Source organism: Cervus elaphus, chromosome 12, assembly GCF_910594005.1.
Source record: "Cervus elaphus chromosome 12, mCerEla1.1, whole genome shotgun sequence".
Lineage (NCBI taxonomy): Eukaryota > Metazoa > Chordata > Mammalia > Artiodactyla > Cervidae > Cervus > Cervus elaphus.
Window position 1 is genome coordinate 61,827,047 of NC_057826.1, and position 9,373 is coordinate 61,836,419.

Genomic DNA, 9,373 nt, shown 5'->3' on the forward strand with positions numbered 1-9,373 from the left:
GTAGATATTTTTAAGATAAGAGCTTCCCTGGTGGCTCAGATGCAGGAGACCCAGGTTCAATCCCTGGGTCCAGAAGATCCCCTGGAGAAGGGTATGGCAACCCAATCCAGTATTCTTGCCTGGAGAATTCCACAGACAGAGGAGCCTTGTGGGCTATAATTCATAGGGTCTCAAAGAGTCAGACAAAACTGAGTGGCTAACACTTTCACTTTCCCATATAAAAACCTAGCTCAGATCAATAATCCATTACTCCTTATTATCTCAGGTTTTGCATTTTTTTTTAAAAAGCATGTTTTATAGATAGCATGTCTGTCACTTGTTTCATCAGGAGATTGATGATGGATATATCCAGTCAGCCATTTCAACTATGCAACTAATAATTATTACAGAACATTCTTCTGGGGGAAAATGGATTGGACTTTAGATGGACAAGATTTCCTAAAGACTATTTTATTGTAAAATTATTCAAAAGAAGAGAAACATGGGTAATAAAAATTCAAGAGAGAAGCATATTTAGAACATTTCTTCCAGACCATGAATTATTTCATAGGATATAAATGAATAAAACATATAAAACAGCTTTCATACAGTACAAAGTTAGAATTTGTACGAATGCATATAAATATATAAATAAATATGGATATTAAAGCATTGACATCCATTTGTTCATATGTTTATTCATCTATTCAAAAAATAATTGAAAAACTATTATACGCTAAGCGCTAGGGATCTGCAAATGAAAAAGATCATCCTTGAGTAGAAAGGTCATACTACAGACTCTCTCTTCTTAAATATTTATTTTTCTGCTGATATTTTCCTGTCAATATTCTACTCAAATATCTTTACTATAAAGTATCAAAATAATCTTTTGAATCCCAGAGAAGGTATCATATATATGTGATTATACTGTTATTTATAGTTTTATTTTTTAAGTCACTAATTATAACAATAGTTTACCAATTAGAAATAACTTATTCAAAAAAAGATTTACAACTATTATTCATAAGTAAATCTAGGCTAAGACAGCAGAATAAAAGAATCCACCTAATAAGTATTCTAATGTGATTCAAATGACACGTATTAGAAAGGTAGGAGCCCACACGCAAAAGTAGTAAAGGAGAGTTACATTGCTTAACGGTTTGGTGGATGTGTGGGATATCTATCTGAATGTTTAAATGGCAGTGTTTTGCAAATGGAATGCATTAGTGCTTAAGCACCAATATCACTTGAATAAATCCAAGCTTATAAGAGCAGAACAAGGCTGGATAATTTCTTTGTATATGTATAATCCAAGTGATTTTCTACAGATAATGTGACACAATATTCCTTTCTTCCTGAAACATGCTGCTGACTAAATAAAAGCAAGAAAGTATCAACTGTTCTTGCTAAATCGAAAACATGTGATAACTGTGCACCTTCTAACAAAAAAAGACATCAAGGAAAGTTTGAGTTTAGTACTTTTAAATTTTGTTTGAATAAGAGGATAGAAATAAATTATTTTCTTTCTTCCTTTATCCACATATTGAATTGGGAATACTTAGTGTTTTGTTGTCTATAAACATATTAAAATATTACTATAGCCAAGATCCATCACTTTCACATTAAATTGACACATATGCTCTTTCATAAGCCAATTGTTTAAAATTCTTACTTGAGGTTTGCTCTCGGCCATGACAGATTAGTTAATACTGGGCTATCTCTCCCATGAAGAAAACTTCTAAACTAGAAAAAAATGTATGCAGTCCATTAAAGAATATTTGAGAGGGGAGACAAACAAATGCAATGCTTGGTCGTGGATTAAATCTTGGACAAGGGGATTAAGAAAACTAACATGACAAAAGTTTAATACGTAACATGATTAAATAAATAAAACATCAATATAAAATTTTTTCTTTGAAATTCATACTGTAGCTATATAAGAGAATATCTTTCTTCCTAGTAAATACATACTATTTAGTAATAAAAGAGCATTGCTCAGTCATGTCTGACTCTTTGTGACCCCATGGAGCCCATGGAATTCTCTAGGCCAGAATACTGGAGTGGGTAGCCTTTCCCTTCTCCAGGGGATCTTCCCAACCCAGGGATTGAACCCAGGTCTCCCACATTGCAGGCAGATTCTTTACCATTTGAGCCACAGGGGAACCCCCATAATACTGGAATGGGTAGCCTATCCCTTCTTAGTGGATCTTCCCGACCCAGGAGTTGAACTGGGGTCTCCTGCATTGCAGGCAGATTCTTTACCAACTGAGCTATCAGGGAAGCACTAAAAGAGCGTTATATCTCCAATTTACTTGCCAGTGATTTAGGAAAAATATATAACTGTATTAAGCACTGTATATCTGTGTGTAATACATGAGTGTTAATGTGTCTATATAGAGAGAGAATGATAAAGCAAATAGAAATGGAAAAATATGTAAACAAATATTGAATCTGAGTAAGAATGTTTAGAATTTAATTGTACTGTTCTTCCAATTTCAAACTAAGTTTCAAATTATGTAAAAAAAATTAGAAAGAAAAATTCTTATTTTGTAACAGAACTGTGTCTATGAAAAAATTTATGTGATACAAAAAATATCTAGAAACCAAAAAAGGTGTTTTAATAGATATCTCAAGGAGTTTCTGAACATTGTGACAGAGTACTTAAGCCTACTACTTGATGAAAAATGCCCACAAAAATAGATTCATAAAAAGATAATACAAGAGCCACAGGAATAAATCTAAAATTCAAATTGCAGCCTATGTGGTAAAGAATTAAATATACAAGTAACAATTTCTATTGTTCAGGCTTTGATGAATGAAGTATTTATTTTTAAACTGAAATTTCTGAGTAAGATAGCCACTTTTCTCAACTGAATTTTGCTAGCACCAGTTAGGGTTTAATATTTATATTATTTTTATTCACATCTATTATGAAGATGGACATTGATCAATGATGTAATTATTTATTCCGGAATGAAATTAACTTGTATCTAAATGGACAGTATATGGGTCCATCACTAAGGAATGTACAATTTAGTCTGAACAATAAATTTATACTTTGCCTCCATTATACACAGAAGCCCAATTTTATTAGGCCTTCAATTGCCTTTACACATCATTACCCAACTGGCTAAGCTACCAGCCCATGAGTTTCAAAGCAACACATGGGATTTTGCTACATAACTCCTACCAACAAAATTCTTGCTTTGTGCAATGAAACTATAGGGTTCATAGATTTTGGGAATGGAAATGTCTCATTAGATCATCCAGCTCATTATTTTGAAAGATTATTACTCATTACATGGTCTCTATTCCCAAGTGGTTTACCCAGTCAGATTTTTAACTTCTGTGCCATTACAACTTTCTCTGCCGACTTCTGAAGACCACTTTATAATGCCCCATGGATTTCTTTACAGCCTACATGTATATTTTCCTCAAAGAACTAAAAGGATGAAGTTCCAAATTTTCTTTTATCTCCATAAAAACTGAATCTCTCCACTGGTTTTTTTAATGTATTTTTTTTTCTTTTCTGCTGAGACTCATAAAGTTTTGCTTCAAATTTGCGACACAAACAAAAAAGAATACCACTGGTAAGATTTTTTTTAATGCTTATGATTTGACTTGCCAAGAAGTATATACCATAGAAATAACATGGTTATAAATGCTTCAGCCATTAAGAAGAGTCCCATTAATAGCCATTTGAAAATTAACACATCAATATTTTTCTCCCGAGTAAAATTTCACAGCCAAATCAATTTTAATTTATTATGTAGTATGCCAGATAAATAAGATGCAAAACAAAGCTTAGTTTTCCTCAAATCAAATGAGATTTGAGAAATCTTATATCAACTCTTATGTCAAAACTTATGGGGCCAATTTTATTTATTTCAGTTATATTTTTGCATTATTTATGAACTGGCATTCTGGAAACTGTCTTGTATTTAGGTCTTGCCTCTAGTGATGGGTTCTATAAAAGGATCTGAGATCAAGGATTATAGTCACCCTCAAAACATTCTAACATTTAGGAATATCCTATTCCTAAATCAATTAGTAATTGAGTTTCACTATTTCTATATTATTCTCATATTAATGTAATATAAATATAATCTTGTGATTGTGTCTGGAAAACATTAGTGCTGTCTGTGAGAAAGTAAATTTAATCTAATTATTTGGTTTTCATTTTTAATCATCCTGAAATATTTGTTTTCAAGTGTTATAAATAGTGTATTAATTAAATGATTTAATTTATATTTTCTTAAATATATTTTAATTTAATCCATAAAGGATATCTCAATAAATTCCCCAAATTAAAAATAGTACAAAACATATATTCTTACTACAGTGCAGGACATATAATATTTAAGAGAAAAAATTAAGTAAAATAGTTAGATCTTAATCATGTATGAAGCAACAAAATAAGAACACAAACCTCTCCCTGACTCTTAGGAAAAAAATTCAAACACAGTTATGAATTTCTGACAAAAGTTTACAGAAAATCTACATTTTAATTGATAAATTTATAATCATATTTAATCAGAAGGAGAGCTCTCTGTTAAATAGAAGCTGTATGAAATATCTAAAAGTAGAAAGCAAATAAGAAGCTCCACAGTAATCTTCAGTTGCAGACAATAATTCTACCACAGAATATTAGACCAAACTCATGAATTATCAACATTTTTAGGAAAGTCAAGACACTGAAATAGAACCACAAATACAATATGTAGAACTTACATCTAAGAAAAGAGACTTAAAAGAGTAATCATAACAGTGATGTAAAACAAATGCATTTCATATGTGCATAAAGATAAAGAATGAAGCATATTCACAATGAAGCACAGTAATAAAGCAGGAAAAGTTATGAAAAGCACCATTTCCAAAGGTATAAATTTAATTTTAATTTAATTTTTGAATTAAAAATTTCCTCAGATTTTAAAATGGCAGAATGGACACAAAGACATAGTGTCTTTGAAGTTCAAACTGAAAAATCATTCCTAAATATCATTAATATCATAAAAGTTGACAAATAAGAAAAGTATCAAGAAGTTTCAATATCTTTTACTTACTCTCTAAAATGAGATTTTACTTACTCTCCAAAATAAATGTGAAGAAAGAAGACCATGAGCATCCTAGTAATGAGGTCACACAAGTCAGTTTCTTGGTTCAGAGAGCACAGGGGAGGGGAAAGAGAAGGCCATCAGGAGGGACAGTTTCCATACAATGACTTTTGACCAATTCTAATTGGATTGTCTCTTTCTTGCTGCCTTGCAAGATACAATTTTTTTGTCTTCTCCCAGTTTGCAGCTGACCTTTTAACTATCTTTGTAGTTCCTTTTCACCCACAGAATGACTTGATTTTTATCAAATTATACTTAGAACATTTCTCTCTACATTGCTTTTCTTATTAATTAAGTTGTGTGTGCTTGTTGAGCCATGTCTGACTTTTTAAAACCCTATGACTATAGCCCACCATGTTCTTCTGTCCATGAAATTTTCCAGGCAAGAATACTAGAGTGGGTTGCCATTTCCTCTTCCAGGCAATCTTCCCAACTCAGGGATCAAACCCACATGTCCTGATTCTCTACCACCGAGCCACCTGGGAAGCCCCTTTTACTAAATTATTCTAATTAAATATTTTTGTAATCCACACAGAAAACATCTGCTTTTCTCATTCTACAGATTAATAAAACAGCCTTCAAGAGAACAAATAACACATCTGTGAATTTTCGTTCAGACATTTGAATCCAAAGCCTACACTCTTACATTTTACACTATATAACCCATATTGAATAGTTTGCTGTACATAGCTGTACAATTATATGTCTCTGAAACTCTTAAATTTAGACTTAGAGTATCAGACTGTATATATTTGAGGTTTTGATGAATTTTGCCAAATCTCTTTCTTAATCTTTCTACCCACTTGTTATCTTTCAGTACTATCATTTAAAAGGAATATTATGCCAATATTATAAGTTTAAGTGATATTATGATATTATCTTAATTTGCACACCTTTAGTTATAAGTTAAGTTTAACATATCAAGATTTGTGGACAAATAGTTATTTTTTCCCCTGGGGGATTTTTTTAAAATATATTTTCTCCTTTTTCTACTTGGCAGGTACTATTTGTCTTTTTGGTACTGATTTGAAATTTAAAAATGTTTCCTCCTTGTCAATACCTATTCCCTCCACTGCCATTTTGTTTTTATTTTCATGTTCTTTATTGTTTTTGACAAATGAAACATAAAATTTCTATGTAATGTATTACTTTTTTCTTTATAATTTTCCTTTATGGATTTTGTAACATACACAATTCTTTGTTATGTTATTGCTGCTGTTGCAAATGGTATTTTTATTATATTTTAACTGATTATTAATTATTGTGTATAAGCTTTTTGAAAAATAACCATGTGTCTATCTCCTTAATCAAATTATTTTATTATTTCTTTTTTTATGTAGAGAAACAAATCACAAATTATAAATTTAATGTTCACATTAGATAAGTTATCAATTGAATGAAGCAGTGGTTTGTTTGACAACAAACAAAATTCCCCCCTCAAAATTACATAATATTCTGATCAACAACCTCTAGACACATTTCATTAATGCTCCTTTTTCTGCATACCCTTTTAAATCACTTTTTAATAAGATTTTGTCTGCACACTCTTTTTTTATATATAAATTTATTTATTTTAATTGGAGGCTAAGTACTTTACAATATTGTAGTGGTTCTGCCATACATTGACATGGACCTGCCACGGGTGTACATGTGTTCCCCATCCTGAACCCCCCTCCCACCTCTCTCCCCATCCCATCCCCCTGGGTCATCCCAGTGAGCCAGCCCCGAGCACCATGTCTCATGCATCAACCTGGACTGGCGATCCTTTTCACATATGGTAATATACATGTTTCAATGCCATTCTCCCAAATCATCCCAGCCTCGCCCTCTCCCAGAGTCCGAAAGACTATTCTATACATTTGTGTCTCTTTTGCTGTCTTGCATGTAGGGTTATCGTTACCACCTTTCTAAATTCCATTTTTATGCGTTAGTATACTGTATTGGTCTTTATCTTTCTGGCTTACTTCACTCTGTACAATAGGCTCCAGTTTCATCCACCTCATTAGAACTGATTCAAATGTATTCTTTTTAATGGCTGGGTAATATTCCATTGTGTACCATAGCTTTCTTATCCATTCGTCTGCTGATGGGCATCTAGGTTGCTTCCATGTCCTGCTATTATAAACAGTGCTGCGATGAACATTGGGTGTGTATGTCTCTTTCGATTCTGGTTTCCTCAGTGTGTATGCCCAGCAGTGGGATTGCTGGGTCTAATGGCAGTTCTATTTCCAGTTTTTTAAGAAATCTCCACACTGTTCTCCATAGTGGCTGTACTAGTTTGCATTCCCACCAACAGTGTAAGCAGGTTCCCTTTTCTCCACACCCTCTCCAGCATTTATTGCTTGTAGACTTTTGGATAGCAGCCATTCTAACTGGTGTGAAATGGTACCTCATTGTGGTTTTGATTATTTCTTATAGGTTGTTCAGTTTTTCCTCCTAGAGTAGCAAGTACAAATCATATCATTTAAAATAATTAGAATTTTGCTTCTTCCCATTGATTTTTTTCTATGAACTAATTATATGGCATAGAAATTTTAGAATAATGTTAAATGATAGTGAAAGTAACAGTCATTCTTTTTGACCTTTATGGTAGTGGGAATTCCTCTAATGTTTTACCACTATGTGAAGTATTGTCTTTCATTTCGAGATACATTTCAATATTTAGTCCAAATCCATCAGTTCCTTTTCATAAAGAATTTTTAAAAAACAGATGTCAATGTTTCCCAAATTGTTCACTAACATTTCACTGAATATATTTATAAAAATTAGATTATATAATCAGTTTGACTTCCTATTTTTCAAATATAACATTATATTACCATTAATTTCCAGTTCTGAGATAACTGTATCATTAAACATTGTATTCTATGGATATAGCAAAATTTATTTAAAACTGTCCTGTTGTACATCTGGATAGTTTCCAATTTTCTTCTATTATAAATCAATATTGCAGGACCATTCTACCTTTCTAGATTCTACTTTTACATATGCTATCCTCTCTTTTCTGACTGTATTTCCTCATCTTCCTATCTAAAAATCATCTGCTAACTCTTGAACAGTTTAACTGTCAGTTTTTAATATATACATGCTATCTTTGTAAATGTACTCTCTTTCAGTCTTCTCATAGTAATTTGTTTATGAGTCTGCTATAACATTTGTTAATTTATGGTATCATTAATTTCTCTGAATGTCAACCCCTGTGGGACCACCGGATCAATTACATCAGCAATTTTCTCTTATTCATTGATCTTTTCCTAATACCTACCTCAGCATCTAAAACAGAATAGGCCATCAAAAACATCTGTGCAATATTAAATGATCAGATGAAATAGTGAATAAATAAAGGATTGAATAAAGAAACATGAATAGAAAGACAATGTAGGACCATGTTGATAAAGGTTATGTAGGTCCTTTAAAGATGTCTGAAAGTTAGTTGTAGATAATTATGAGCCAATGAAGTGTTAAGCAAGTTAATGCCATGGTTCTCGTGAACTTATCTTTACCATCACTTTTGTATTCACAGTCTATCCACTTCCCATAAATATCTTTTGTGTGCTGTGTTTAGTCTCTCAGTTGTGTCCGTCTCTTTGCAACCCCATGGAGCCTGCCAGGCTCCTCTATCCATGGGAGTTCTCCAGGCAAGAATACCGGAGTGGGTTAGCACACAACACAAAACCAGCTAAGTCTAATATGTGTGTAGCATAGAAACACAAAACCAAGTAAGTCCAAATTCCATCACAGAGGTGACTTATTACAATGGAAGAATTTAATAATTCAATATAATTTTTTGATACTAATAATAGAAACAGCAATAAGAATGATCATTTAATGGATGCCTTCTCTAAAGAAACAATGAAATACCAGATTGTTTTAAAATATTGATATAAAAACCTATTAAATATAGTTTTAATTCCATTTATAGAAAAAAATACAGATTTGAAAAGAATAAATAGGCTATATAGGGCCTCACTGATTAAAAATCAGTGGAACTAGTATCTAAACCCAAATATACTTGATTCTGAAGTTAATCTGTCATCTCTTATGGCACAAACACAATTCTAACCTATGTTTTACATCTCTTACTACAACAGCATGTTTTCTTTTAAAAGTAAAACATTATATTCCATTTAATAAATGATTTCAAGATCTTTATAAAAATAATTTCTGAGAATAAAAGTAACTTTTCTGAGGTTACAAATTAGACAAATTTATTAAAAGCACTAAAGCAGTTAAATGTCAATTCATCTCCTAGTTACTGTTAATCTATTAACACTTTCATT